General features: G+C 44.9%; 1 long non-coding RNA gene across 3 annotated transcripts in view; it reads left to right on the forward strand.

Moving 5' to 3' along the window:
- Window positions 1-12,924, forward strand: part of LOC111773482 (uncharacterized) — a 40,325-nt gene extending 27,401 nt beyond the window's left edge. Inside the window, exons 1-4 of one of the 3 annotated variants that reach the window (XR_011438580.1) lie at window positions 5,944-6,422; window positions 7,781-7,931; window positions 8,836-8,933; window positions 9,614-12,924. This is a non-coding gene — a long non-coding RNA (uncharacterized lncRNA). Of the gene's footprint in view, window positions 1-5,943; window positions 6,423-7,780; window positions 7,964-8,835; window positions 8,934-9,613 lie in introns of those variants that run through there. The other 2 variants (XR_011438581.1, XR_011438579.1) reach the window with 2 other exon arrangements.
- The last annotated feature ends 467 nt before the right edge of the window (window positions 12,925-13,391 follow it).

The following is a 13,391-nucleotide window of genomic DNA, read 5'->3' on the forward strand; positions in this document are numbered from 1 at the left end:
CTGTGACTTTGGATCAGTCATTTAACCTCTCTGAGCATCTGCCTCCTCATCAGTAAAATGGGAACAATAAGGGGCCAGCCCGGTGGCATAGTGGTTAAGTTTGTGACCTCAGTTTTTGCAGCCCAGGGTTCGCAGATTTGGATCCTAGGTGTGGACCTATACAACGCTTGTCAAGCCATGCTGCAGTGACGTCCTCCACACAAAACAGAGGAAGATTAGCACAGATGTTAACTCATGGAGAAGCTTCCTCACTAAAAAAAAAAAAATTGGAAAAAGAAGGGAATAATAAGGAAAATGTCTACCTCATGGGTTGTTGTGAGGATTAAATGAAATGATGCGTGGAAAATGATTGGCTCAATAGACGTTAGCATTGTTATTCTCTCGGCTCCCATCTAAACCCTGCAGTTGAGTATTGGGAACCACTATGGAACCATTCTTAGTATCTTTCCTTATTTCAACAAAGGTGCACAGAGCACCAGGAGCGAGGCTGTCTCGAGGACCCCGTTTCTTAATGCAGTGTTATTTCCAATACCTCTTTATGGGGTGAGAATGTACAATTAGCAAAGTTTTCTTTGGAGAAAGCCACTCCATCGCCCATTCTTCATATCTTCTCCCTGTTGCACAGGCTCCCCCTCTTGCACCTGGTATCCTCTCACTGACCCTGGGCTCCTCAGTGCTCCACACTAGAACACCCAGGCACCTGGGGCCTCAGCTCTTGATTAAGACAGAGCCAGCCCCTTTACAGAGAAGGGGAAATTTACTTGGCTTGACCCAGGAGTGGATTTGTTTCCCTGCAATTAGTTGGAAAATCGACCTTGATCAATGAAGAAGGCAAACTTATAGCCTGAGCTGATGTATTACTGCCCTCACTTTGTTGTAATAAAAGATGAAATCACTCCAGTGGGGACTTGTGTGGACATGTGCCTGGGTTTCTAATGACCATTCCCTCCGATTTTGAGGGCCTGAGTAAAGCCAGCCAGGATGACCAAGTAGCGCTTCATAGTAGATGCAAGATAGTTTGGGGAGCCGGAGAGGGTGGAGTGTTCCTTTTTTTTTGGTTTCCATCGCACGTCCTTTTGCTGAGACTTGGTGATGCTCCTCTAGGTGCTGAAGATAGAACCATTCTGGCCAGTTTGCAACACAAGTCAGTGTAGACTATGCATCCTCAGGACAGACGGCTGCCAACATGGCCTCCACCCTGTATAAAGGCTGTTTCTCTCCACTTTGCTTCTGAGCTTTCCTTTGTCTGCCTCTCTTTAGCTGTTGATTATTTTTGTTCTATTTTGCAGCATCTTCCTTTCTGCTCTCTGTCTCTTGCTATCTATTTATATCTCTCGTCTTTCTCTTCCTCCCCCTTTGTCTTCCTCTCTCTTTCCTCCTCGCCGTCTTTGCCACTGCATCTCACTCTCTGCCTCATTTGCCTCCCTTCCTCTCATGGTCTTATTTTTGGCACTCCTCTTTACCTCCTCTTCTCTTTCATTCGGGTTCATAATATCTTGAAAGAGCGTTTGATAACGTTTGTCTGACCCTGCCTGACATCAGGTGAGTGATTCTCCTCAGGCAGCTTTTGATGTGGTCCGTGTGTGATTGATGAAAGCTGCTCCATTTGCTCTTCAAAGCTCTGTTTATGGAGAGCTTGGATGCGTCTCCCTGGGATTTCACTCTTTTTCTCTCCAGAAACAAGTCCAAATTATAGGATGAAACCATGCCACCTCCCATTTTTTCATCATCCTCACAGATCCCTTAATGCTCACAGGAGAAGAACCATATTGTACAAATCCACCTTTTTTTTTTTTTTTTTTAACTGTTTTTATTCCTAGAGTCCTCAGGTCAGAGATTTTTACCCACAAAGCAAGTTTCTTGGGAGAACTTTAATTTGAATACAACCACTTTCAACCCAAAATAAAACAGAAGAAAAATGCTATTGCTGTTAAGACCAGATTCTAAGCACATTAGGTACCCTGGCTACTTAAGATATGGTCAGCGTAAAATAAGAAGACCTAAAATCAAAAGAATTGTTTGCAGCTCTGGTTCCAGAAAGAACAGTGGGTCAACTTTCCAGTGCTAATCACCCTGGATCCCAAAAGCATATGAGAAGATGAGGCATACTTTTACCTGGCCCAGGTTTTCTGCAGCACTGTTCCTATTTTTCAACCCAAGAAGAGGATTCACACACCTGTGCCAGAAGACTTACTCATTCAACTGCTTGAAGAAGGGACACACAAAATAGTCTGTAGAAGATTCTTCTAGCTCTTCGACTGCCTAGTTCTGAGAATCTAAAACTTTAGGTATGATAAATATAGTGCATTGGAAAGATTGCTACGTTTTGTGCTAGAATATCTGAGTTTAAGTGTAGATTTGGACAATTATGAGTTGAATGATCTTCAATAAATTTTTTAAATTTTTTTTCAGTTTTTTTAACAGCTTTACTGAAGAATAATTTACATACCAGAAAAGTCAGTCATTGTAAGTGTACAGTTCAATGATTTTTAGTAAATTTATAGGATTATGCAACCATTACCACAATGCAATCTTATAATACTCTCAATAAATCTTTTAATGTCTCTCTATTTTCTTTCTTCATCTTAAAATTGGACTTATGTGGTAGACTGATTGCAAAAATGACCACAGTCCTTCAATACATTGCAATGTGACTTTGTTTCTCCTTCCATCAAGAGGTGAAATTGATTTCCCCAGCCCTTGAATCTGGGCTGGCCTTGTGACTTGTTTTGACCAATAACGTGTGGCGGAAGTGAAGGGGTGCCAGTTCTGACCCTAAACCTCAAAAGGCCTTGCATTCTTCCCCTTGCTCTTTTGGAACCCTGCTATCTCTACCTTGAGTATACGGTTGGGTTAGCTTACTGGCAAATGAAAAATCACATGGGGAGAGGTCCCAGTCACTCCTGCTACCCCAGCTTAGGCCGTCTTAGATCAACTTCCTCCAGCTGCCCTCTAGGTGACTACAGGGGCTCCACTGACATTGACCAAGCCGAGCCTAGATCAACAGCGTTGGCTAACCAATCTGGAGACCCATAAGAAATAACAGAAGGTGATTGTTTTAAGCTACTAAGCTTGAGGGTATGTGATATTGTGATTTATAGTAAGAATATATTTGGTCCTTGACACGGTTCCTGGCACAGAGCTCCTAAAACCCTGGGAATTTCCTAAGTGAAGAGAGCTATAAAGGTGTCTTTTGTTATGCTGATGAAGTGACTTTTGGACCCCACCTAAAGATGAGGCTGATTGACAGTAGAGCGAACCCTGTGATTAAAGGGTTGGAACTTTTAGTCCCACCCCCCTGACCTCCTCCAGGGTGTGGAGAGGGATTGGAAATCGAATCAATCCCCACTGGCCAAAGATTTAAGTAATCATGCCTGTGTAATGAAGCCTTTATAAAAACCCAAAAGGATGGGGTTTGGAGAGCTTCTGGGTTGGTGGATATGTGAGGTGCCGGAAGAGTGGCATGCTTCCAGAGGAATAGAAGCTCTGCGCCCATTCTCACATACCTTACCCTGTGCATCTCTTCCATCTGGCTGTGCCTGAGTTATATCCTTGTGAACCAGTGATCTAGTAAGCAAAATGTTTCTCTGAGTTCTGTGAGCTGCTCTAGCAAATTAACCAAACCCAAAGAGGGGGTTGTGGAAACTTGTGATTTATAGCCAGTCGGTCAGAAGTACAGGTGACTACCTGGACTTGCAATTGACTTCTGAAGTGGAGGCCAGTCTTGTGGGATTGAGAGCTCAATCTGTGGAATCTGACGCTACCTCCAGGCGGATAGTGTCAGAATTGAGTTGAAGTGTGGGACACCCAGCTGGTGTCACAGAATGGCTTGATTGGTATGAGAAGACTCCCAACACATTGGAACTGGAGTCAGGGTTGTTAGGGTGGTTTGCAATTTAAACAATTATAGAGGCTCTAGTATGTGAAAAGCAGTATGTCTGAGGTTGTGAGGGATGCAGAATTGTAAAGACAGGATGTAAACCCTTCAGGAGTTAGGTCCAGTGGGGAAAACAGATATCCAAACAGTTACAATATAGGACAGTCTGTCCCTCTCTGATAATGTTTATATCTAAGTGGGTCCTCCATTGTCTGCAAATAACCATGTTCTTCATTTTTCGCTATTTCACTTTGTTCGAAAATGTGTTCAAGGGATATGGTTTATTGAAAAACCCCAAACAGCACATTGACCAAAGTTAAGTTTTATTGTTATGTCCAAGCACGGAGTTGTACTGACAGGAAATAGTCTATATGGAAGCTTGGCCGGGTGAAATGCCTCATGTAGCCAAGGAAACAGAAAAGCAGATGTGAAATCAGAGCCAGGGTGGGGAGGAGAATGAAAAGGCTAGGGACAGGTGGGTGGGAAAGTCTTCATTTCTAGAATGACCAGGAGCTTTAATGCTAAGGTTGCCTAAAGAAAAGAGCACTGCCTTGGCAGGCTGTTTTTGCTAACCTCCAAAATATTCTCAAGGTTTGGGAGGCTGGGATTGTGGTAGGGAGGAGAGGGGCTCTGCAGACAGGACCTTTGGTACCCAGGAGTCTTGAGGTTGGTTGAGCTCAAGCTGATTCCCTGAGTTCATGCTCTCCAGGGTACAGACATCTGGATAGTCTGACAGCACACTGCAAAGAGGCCTGGCGTGGGAACCAAAGAACCTAGTTCTAGTCCTAGTTGCTGTGTGACCTTGAACAAGTCACTTTCTCTTCCTGGGGCTTGACCTAGGGGATTTCTAAGGTCCCGTCTAGTCAAAGAGTCTATAACTTCAGGTCCAATTCACCCACTCAGTTGAAGGAGGAGATTGAAATCAGAGTAAACCGAGGCAGATGGAAAGGCGTTCTGACAACATGCATGGACCCTTGGAAAATGGAACACTACAGGAGACCCAAACAGAGGTCCCTGGGGGAGCCCTGCAGATCTGAGAACCCTCCCCACTTCTACACTGAATGTATCAAGTTCTGACCATGCTCTCCTCAAGGACTCCAGAGGCCCTGGATGCTCGCCAACTTGTGAGCTGACTGTGGGGGCAGCCGTCAGACTCCTGGCTTGGGCCTGTTGAGGGTCTCCTCTGTTTCAAAGGGGTTTCTTAAAATGCACTTGAGCTCTAATATGGGGCTGTGTAAACAAGGATAAGTATTCCTAGCAGGCTGGTGGGAGGGGTGGGGGTGAGCAGGTGGTCTATTTTCCAAGCAGTGGAAATAAAGGAAACTCAAAGAGCAGAGAGAGCTGTTGGCCCCAAGTAACTCCCCGAAGCTGGCATGAAATGAGCACTCTCCATGCTGGTTAGGGTCTCTTTCAGGATGACGACTGTCCACCATATCAGGAACAACTGGACAATTTCTGGGACGCCTTTGGGAAGACGTAATCCTTGTCACCTCTTGCTTCACCCCTGGGGGGCGGTAAGGGAAGAAGCTATAGAAGCCCCAGCTTCAGAAGCACCTGCCCAGATCTGAATCAGCAGGAAGTAACCTCCCTCTCCTGCTGTGAAGAACCAAGGAATTCCTGACTGCAAGCTTTCAATCGGAGCCACTGCAGCACCGAAGTCCCACGGGGAAGTCATTTGACTTCCCACCACAGGGGTCCTCCAAGGCGCAGGAGGCTCCTGTCCTCTTCCAGGAGAGTGGCATAAGGGAGGGGTCAGGACAGGAGGTTGTGGACAACCACTGTGAGTGCTCACGACCACTGTAAGGCTGCACCCCCAAAAGGAGGGCCTAGGGATGGCGTGTGAAATGTGATTATATTCAGTTCCTTTTTCACCTCAGAAAAGAAAACAGCACAAACAGCATCATTCAGGTCAATGTCCTTCTCCTATAGCATTATTCTCTTGTTTGTGTGTTCCTCTGTCTTCTTCTTCTAACACTGTTCACTCGCGCCTCTGGAATCATTGGATCACTGAAGCCCTGCCCCTCCCTGTAAGTCACCCAAAATCCGTGGCGTAAAACAACCATCTCATTCTGCTCACAGATTCTGTGGACCAGGGGTTCAAACAAGGTGTGGCAGGGACTGCCTACCTCTGCTCCGTAGTGTCTGGAGCCTCAGCTGGGAAGACTCAAAGGCTGGGGGCCATTCAAGGCCATGAGGCTGGGATAATCTACAGGCTCATCGCTCACAAGGCTGGCAGGCGGCACTGGCTGTGAGCTGGGACCTCAGTACAGCTGTCAGCCAGAACATTCACACTTGGCTGCTTCACACACTTGAGCTTCGTCACAGCATGGCCACCTCAGGGCAGTCTTACACAGTGGCTCATAGTTCAGGGCTCCCAGTGTGAGTGTTCCAGCAAATAAGATGGAAGCTACAAAACCTTTTCCTACCTAGCTTCAGAAGTCACGGAGCATCACTTCTGCCACAATCAGTTGTCTACAAGCAAGTCAGAAGCCCACCTGGATTCAAGGGGAGGGGACATAGACCTGGCTTTGCTTGGGAGGATCATGTAAGTATTTGCAGACATGTTTTAAAATCTTCACGGTAGCCTATGTTGCCAGATCCAAACCAGGCCCCACCATCACTCTCCGTCCCTTTCCCTGTAAGGAGCTCCTTCATCTCCACTTCTCGAATCCTAGGATACTTTGGAGGTGACAGTGGGGAACTTGCTAAAGTGCTTCTTGGCTCTTTGGCCATGGTTGAATTTAAAAGTGGCAGAAATTCGGTGGGAAACCTCCTTACTTTTGCTCTTCCCCCATTGCTGAACCTCTTCCATAACTTGCTACTGCTCCCGGGCTCTGCCTTGATGGCTGTTTTGTGGGTCCCTGGGAGTGGCTTTGGGCCCTCGTGTGTGTCCTTGCAGAATGAATTGAATGCTAATGACCTGTGCCTGCCTCAACGCAGATCTCTTCCTTGGTAATACCTCCATGCCAAGCCCTTGTCTCATCACACTTTCTGACGGAAATGATTTCCCCTCCATGGGGTGGCTTAGGGAGAAAGACTTTCAAGCATGTTCTAGAAGGCATTGGCCTGCAGTGGCTAGCACAGAGCCTAGCACTGGGAACTTGCTTAATAAATGATTGTTGAATAAATTAACCCTGGCTCGTGTGTTTTAGATGACTCATAGCGTCTGATTCAGCCTGATTCACCGGAGGATGTGGGGGCATTTGACCAGGGGAGAACCCTGCTTGTTCCCAGAAGGGAGGCAGTGTTTGTGTGTGTGTGTAGGGGGTGCTGATGTGCATGTGTGTTTTGGGGAGACTGGGGTGGGTGGGGCTGGTCCTGTGTCATGATACTGTGGTCTGGGGCCAGCAACAGTTGCTGTCATGGTATCTACCCGGTTTCTGCTATCTTTTCCTGCTTCCTTATCTCCATTATTTAGAAACTCTTCTGGACACATGGAGCAAACCCTCCAAGTGTCAGTTCACTTGTCAAGGTTCCTGGAGGCTCAGACCACTGCTTCTTCCTCTTTTCTCCCCAGTGTGTGGATAACTCACCAGATACTCTGGGTAAACCTGACCTCACTTGAAAGGACCTATTTACAATAGCATTGGGGTGGGGGTGGGGGAGAGTCTAGACTTGTGGGGCCCCATGTCAATGGGAGAAATGACAAGAGTAACTATGCTAATCAGTCAATCCATTTGGAGATGCTGAAGTCCTAGGAAACTTGGGAATTATCTGCTGTGTGTTTCCCATTTAAGAAAAAACAAGAAACAAAAAAAGACTTCCAGGCTTCCTTGAAGTGAGGGAGCTACTGGTTGGACATTCAATCCATGGAGAAAGGGACTAGAAACTGAACATAGAAGTCTTCATTGCCCTAAAATGAGCCTGCTTCTTTGTTTTTCTTTTTCATCATCCCCTGTGCAGATCCACGACCCTATGTGCATTAATTCTCCATCCTATGTGTCAGCATTGTAGTAGGACTTTCTATATGTTACCTCCTAATCTGAACAACATCCCAATGAAAGATGGATTGTTATCTCCAAGCTACAGATGAGACTATACATGGGGCATTTGGGTAAGCACTAAGAGGGGCATCTAATGCAGCTGGTGAGGGTCAGGGAATGCTTCCTGGAGAAGGTGATGTTGGAGCTGAGGGTTAATGATATGCAGGAGTTAGCTTACTGAAGAGAAGCTGTGGGGTGGGGCAGGGCATGCCAGAAAGAGTAGCAGCATGAGCAAGACATGGAATTAGAAAACAGCAAGTTATGTGGACCTATATGCAGTCTGTGCTGCACTGGGATTGGTCCAACTGGATCAGTTATCTGACTTCCAAATGCAAGTGCTCTTCCCACTGTGGTCAGTCTCCTCAATGAGCTGATTTTGGAGGGCACGGTATGTATGGCACTTTATGGGGGCTTTGGATGCCCAGTTTTCACTCTTGAAAAGTCCTTTATGGAATTAGCAGAACGTGGGAGGCTTTCACTGGAACTTCTATGTTGTGACTCATAAAGAGGGCTTAAAGGGGATCAGGAGGTAGCTGTGACAAAGGCTGTTGACTGACCTACGGAAAGTCAATCCACCCTCCAGTGCTCCAGGACTGCCCTGCAGCATTTTGGAAGAAGTAGGCCAGGCATCACCAGGAAACAATGCCTCCTGGGTTCGCTGCCACAAAGCAAGCCGTGATGAGTCAGAATGAAGCAATAGTTACATACACCAACAGGTCTAGTTGGCAGCAGATAAAGATATTACCTCAGTGAAAGACCAGGGCTGAAAATGGGTGAGGTCTAACTATGCTAAAGAGCTGCTGTGTTCTTTCCTTTTCCCGTGGCCATGGCGGGAGTGGGGTAGTGGGGAGGGGAATAGGGAGACATATGATACGTGCATTTAAGTTTCTAGCCACTAAATAAACAGATCATTTTCCTACAGACTACCCCCCAAATTGTCCTCACCATTTGGCTTTTTGATCTCCTTCCTTTAAGGTCTTCTCATGGGGTCACGTGGAGAGGCCCTGAAGATAGAGGCTCTTGCTGTCAATCAAGAAATATCTTATCCCACAACCCATGCCTGATACAAATAGGTGGAGTTTCTGTCCTGCTGTGAGAAGTTCTATAGGAAGAATAATTGTGACCAGAGAAGTTAAGGGTACCTTTATAAGAAGGCCTTTCTGGTATGGGAACTGGAACCACAGTACCAGGAGCTGGAAGTAACCTTATCAATTTATAGGTCAGGAAACTGAGTTGATGATAAGAGGGAAGTGACTTGCCACAGGTCAGACTCAAATTAGACATAGAACCAGGAAAAAATCCTGTCTCTTGACTCTAAACATAGTTCTCCTTGCACACATTGACCTGCCCCTCATGCGGTTGTTGTGCCCACTGTCACAAAGCCTAAAATACTGTTTAATTATCTTTTAAATGAGCATTACAATTTACCTTTTCTAAAAGAAGCCACTTGAGGGACCATACTTTGTGTTATTTGTAGATTCAGTGCCCATCACATGGTCTAAGACAGAATTGACACTAAAAATGTCCCTGTAATATTTCTCCCCTTGAATATGCAAGCAGAGACCTCACTGGGAGCTGAGATTTGGTGGATCATTTTGATTTAAGTGGGACCTCATGTTTAACAGGGCTTCCTGTCCATTATCTTGCTTGGCTCCTCTTCAAATACAGTTGTATTTTCTGGGTTATTTTTACATTCATAATTCTTGACAGGAAAATCCTCCCATCTAATCTTTGCTTTATTTCTTTGTTTCAGGACTTTACCTAGCGTGTCTAATAGAGCAACAAGTCACGTCCCGTGGCTCCAGGCCTGCAATTCCACAGCATACCAAAGTCAACCACAAGACTGCCTCCAACCTCACCCAAGTCAAGGGTGGAGGTGGGGCTGCTCTCTGCCCCCTGGGGAGGTAGACTCTAGGACCAAATGGGTATGTTCTTTGTTGATTTCTCCTCCAGTGTTCTCCAGAGAGGTAGCATTCCTGGATGATGGGGTACAGAGAGCTTTGAGATTAACTTTCAATAGAGCAACGCAAGCTCAGATCTAGGGAAGAATTGTCCACCTGAAAGCTGCTAGAATATTGGGGAAACATCACTTCTTGCTATTTAATTCACTCATCTGGGATAAAAAGACATCTCTTGGGGATGACTTAGATCAGTGGTGTCCAACCTTTTTCAGTATGGAGAGCACATTTTCATCTGAAAAAATTTATAGACCTGCAGATAAAGATACTTAACGCTTTAGGAATGCATTCGTAGAGCAGTGCTTAAGAGCAGAGGCTATCACCCTAAAAGGAATTTGAATGCTATTAATCACAACCTTCTCTATATATTATCCCAAATCTGAGTTATTGCTTTCACTCTGTGTTTCTGTAACTTTCTGTGCCTGTCTTCACCCCTGGACTGGAAACTCCATAAGGCTGTGACTGGTTTGATTTGTTCACTACCCACTGTATACTCAGCACCTAGCACAGTTCCTGCACAAAGTAGGCACCTTATGTATACTTGTAGAATGAATGAATAAATACATTGGAAGTGTCAGAATATATGTACTTGAGTCATGCCATGAAGTCAACCTATAGGTCCTGATTCATGCAAATATGGTGCTCCCATGGGGTCCCAGGGTCCACAGATTGGAAACCGTGGCTTTAGATTTACATCCTTGTGTCCAATATTTTGTTCCATTTTCCCCATAGGGAGCTTAATGTTCAGTAGACCACAAACACCAGTCTCTGGGTTTAGAGACAAATGATAACTAAAGGCGGGAGCCTGTACCGCTTGACCTGCCTAAATCCTTTCCAAAATGGAAAGTCCATGAAGAGGACAGAATGCCCAGCTTAAAGGCTGGAACTTCCCAACAACCACGGAGACAGGGAGGTTGATGACAGCTTCCTTCCACAGCCAGTTTCTAACATTTGTAGGAGCAAAAAGTAAGGTAATCTCTAAGAGCCTCTAGGCAATCTAGTTGTTATTTCAACCCCAAACAGCCTTGCAAAGGTACTTTGCCTCTTTCCTCTGTCAACCTATTTGTGTGGAGTGTTGATAACTAAAGTGACACACAGCAAATACTCTGTGTCTTGTAAGGCATTGGCTGGGAGTAGAGATGAGTTGGGAAATATAGGAGTTGAAAGAAAGAATGCTTGGTTTAAAATATGTGTATGCAACATGCCTCATAGAATGCGTGTATTAATATTTAAATGCTGACATCTCTTCTCTCTAGACAACAGCTTTTTCTCTTGATTCTCCCTGCTCCTCTGGATAGTCTCCAAGCAAAGAGAGAGTGAGATTCCAGGTGTGAACAAATCAGGGAGGTTTCCTGCTTAAGATTCAGAAATTCGTAGCCCTGAGGAAATGAGTAAAAGAGAGGAGGGGAGAGAACAAGAGAGATGAAAAACAGAATCTTCGCCACCTGCTATTTAGTGATTAACTCTCAGATAAGGAAGGCAAAGATGCATTCCAGGGGCTCAGGACTTGCCCAGGCGGAACTCAGAGTGAAGGAGGGCTTGGAGCAAAGTGAGCCAGAGGTGGGCGGGGGAGACTGGGCCACTAAAAGCACCATCTATCAATTTTCTCTCAAAGCCCCTCCATTTCATCTAGCCCCTTCCCTTCCAGCTCTTAATAATTTAAGTACCCTCTTTTTCATTCACCCCTGCCTCACCTGCCTTGTTTTATGTAAAGGAGTCTTGCAAAGACTAGCTCTGCTACTAACTGTGTGAACCCGGGCAAATCACTTACCTTCTTAGATACAGGTCTAGTGGCTGCTATCTCTTGAGTTTAAATCGCTTAATCCAAAGCACAGGAAGGGAAGTCAACAATAACAACCACCCAACCCAACAAAAAATCCCCTAATGCTGGGCGGCAGAAGTCCTGGGGAGTTTGCTGATGAGCAGCCTCTCTTCTAGTTCTTACTTGCATGCACACCAGGCTGATTAAACCACGATGGAAAGCTGGTGCTTATCCATTCCCTTACTGAGGAGCAGCCTGCTCAATTGTGGTGTTTTGCTTTCTCGGTAGAAAGGGGTGGAAATCATTTTTGCAAAGCTTACTCTTCTTACCCATGCAAAGCTTACATGCATGTGGCATCTGTGGCCACAAACATGACCCGGGTTCTGAGCAGAGGGGGCAGGGTGCTGTGTACTTGTCTGGGGTGCAAGGCGTCTTCCTCATTAGCCTTTCCTGCTCCCTTTGTACTTGTGACGGAGAGTGTGTTGTCCTTGACAACCGGCATGGGTTCAATTTTTCCAACATTGTGAGGTCAGCACGTTGGCTTTTAGCCTCTTAGAGCAGGTAAGAGCCATTGAGCCTGGACAGATACAAGAGCAAGTTACTAATTCTTCCTGATTTTCATTTTACACTGCTCCCATAAAAAATAACTGTAGAAATTATGCTGTGGTAGAAAATAAATACTCTGGCCGTTAAAAACTGGAAATCACTAGCTTTGAAGTTTCTCCAAAAAATACAGCCCCAGTTGCCGTGCAAACTCCAATCAAACATGGGCTGTAAAAATCCAACTGTAGACATTGCCTTGTAAAGTGTTCACAGATGCAACAGCAGAAGAAATTCTTACAGCCTAGAAAAAGCAAGACGTCTGCTTTTTTCCTTTCTTTCTGTCTTTTTTTTTTTTTGAGGGGAGATGGAAGGGTTATGCATCAAACTGTTCATTTCAATATGTAATTTGCCTCAAAGAATTTCTGACAATTTATTTTCTCACCAACCTAAATCCAATTCAAAAAACATTTATTGAAACCCGAACAATCTACTTTTGGTTGACGAGTGCTAATAGGTGCAATGTTATCCCAGTCAACTTATAAGATCACCTACTGAGCTTGGAGCTAAACAGGAAAAAGGAAATTAAACTGGAGTTTGAATTTGTTTCATTCTAAATTCCCCACCATAGTTGGAGATGGACAGTGCTTAATGAAAAACAAATTGCACTGTGGGCATTTCTTTATTTAAAAAAGCCAATTTCTTTTTTTTTAAAGTTGGAAGATGTTCACATCTTAGTGTCGGATGTCCCTCTAAAGCAGAGGGGATATATCTGTATGAAAAAATAAATGATGTCAAAATGTCTCTGTTTTTTCAATATTTCTTTGCTAGTTCTTGGACTAAACAAATATTTCCAGTGAAAAATGACAAATATAATTGTTTACAGACTTTTATTTTTCCCAAGAGACCAGCCTCTCTGCTCTCCTGGGTTCCATGGACAGGTGGATCCCCCTGAGAAGCTGAACAGCATCATGTCATTTTTAGTTTGAGAGCTTTTGTTGGAGTATCTACTGGGTAGGAGGCAACAGGAGGGTGTGAGTAAGTGTACGTGTGCGTGCACACTCCCTTATGTGCATGTGTGTAGAGCCAACAATAGTGTATCAGTACTTGACTAAAATTCCACAACAGCTCTTTGACTAAATCAGACAATTTGGTCAAAATGGTTGATCCAACATTATCTCGTTCCCCCTCTTTATTTGTAGTTTCCTGAGAGAACTTGACCATTAAATGCTAACATTCTAGACTTCACTGGACAGGACGCTCCATATCAA

Source organism: Equus caballus, chromosome 5 (genome assembly GCF_041296265.1).
Source record: "Equus caballus isolate H_3958 breed thoroughbred chromosome 5, TB-T2T, whole genome shotgun sequence".
Taxonomy (NCBI): Eukaryota; Metazoa; Chordata; class Mammalia; order Perissodactyla; family Equidae; genus Equus; species Equus caballus.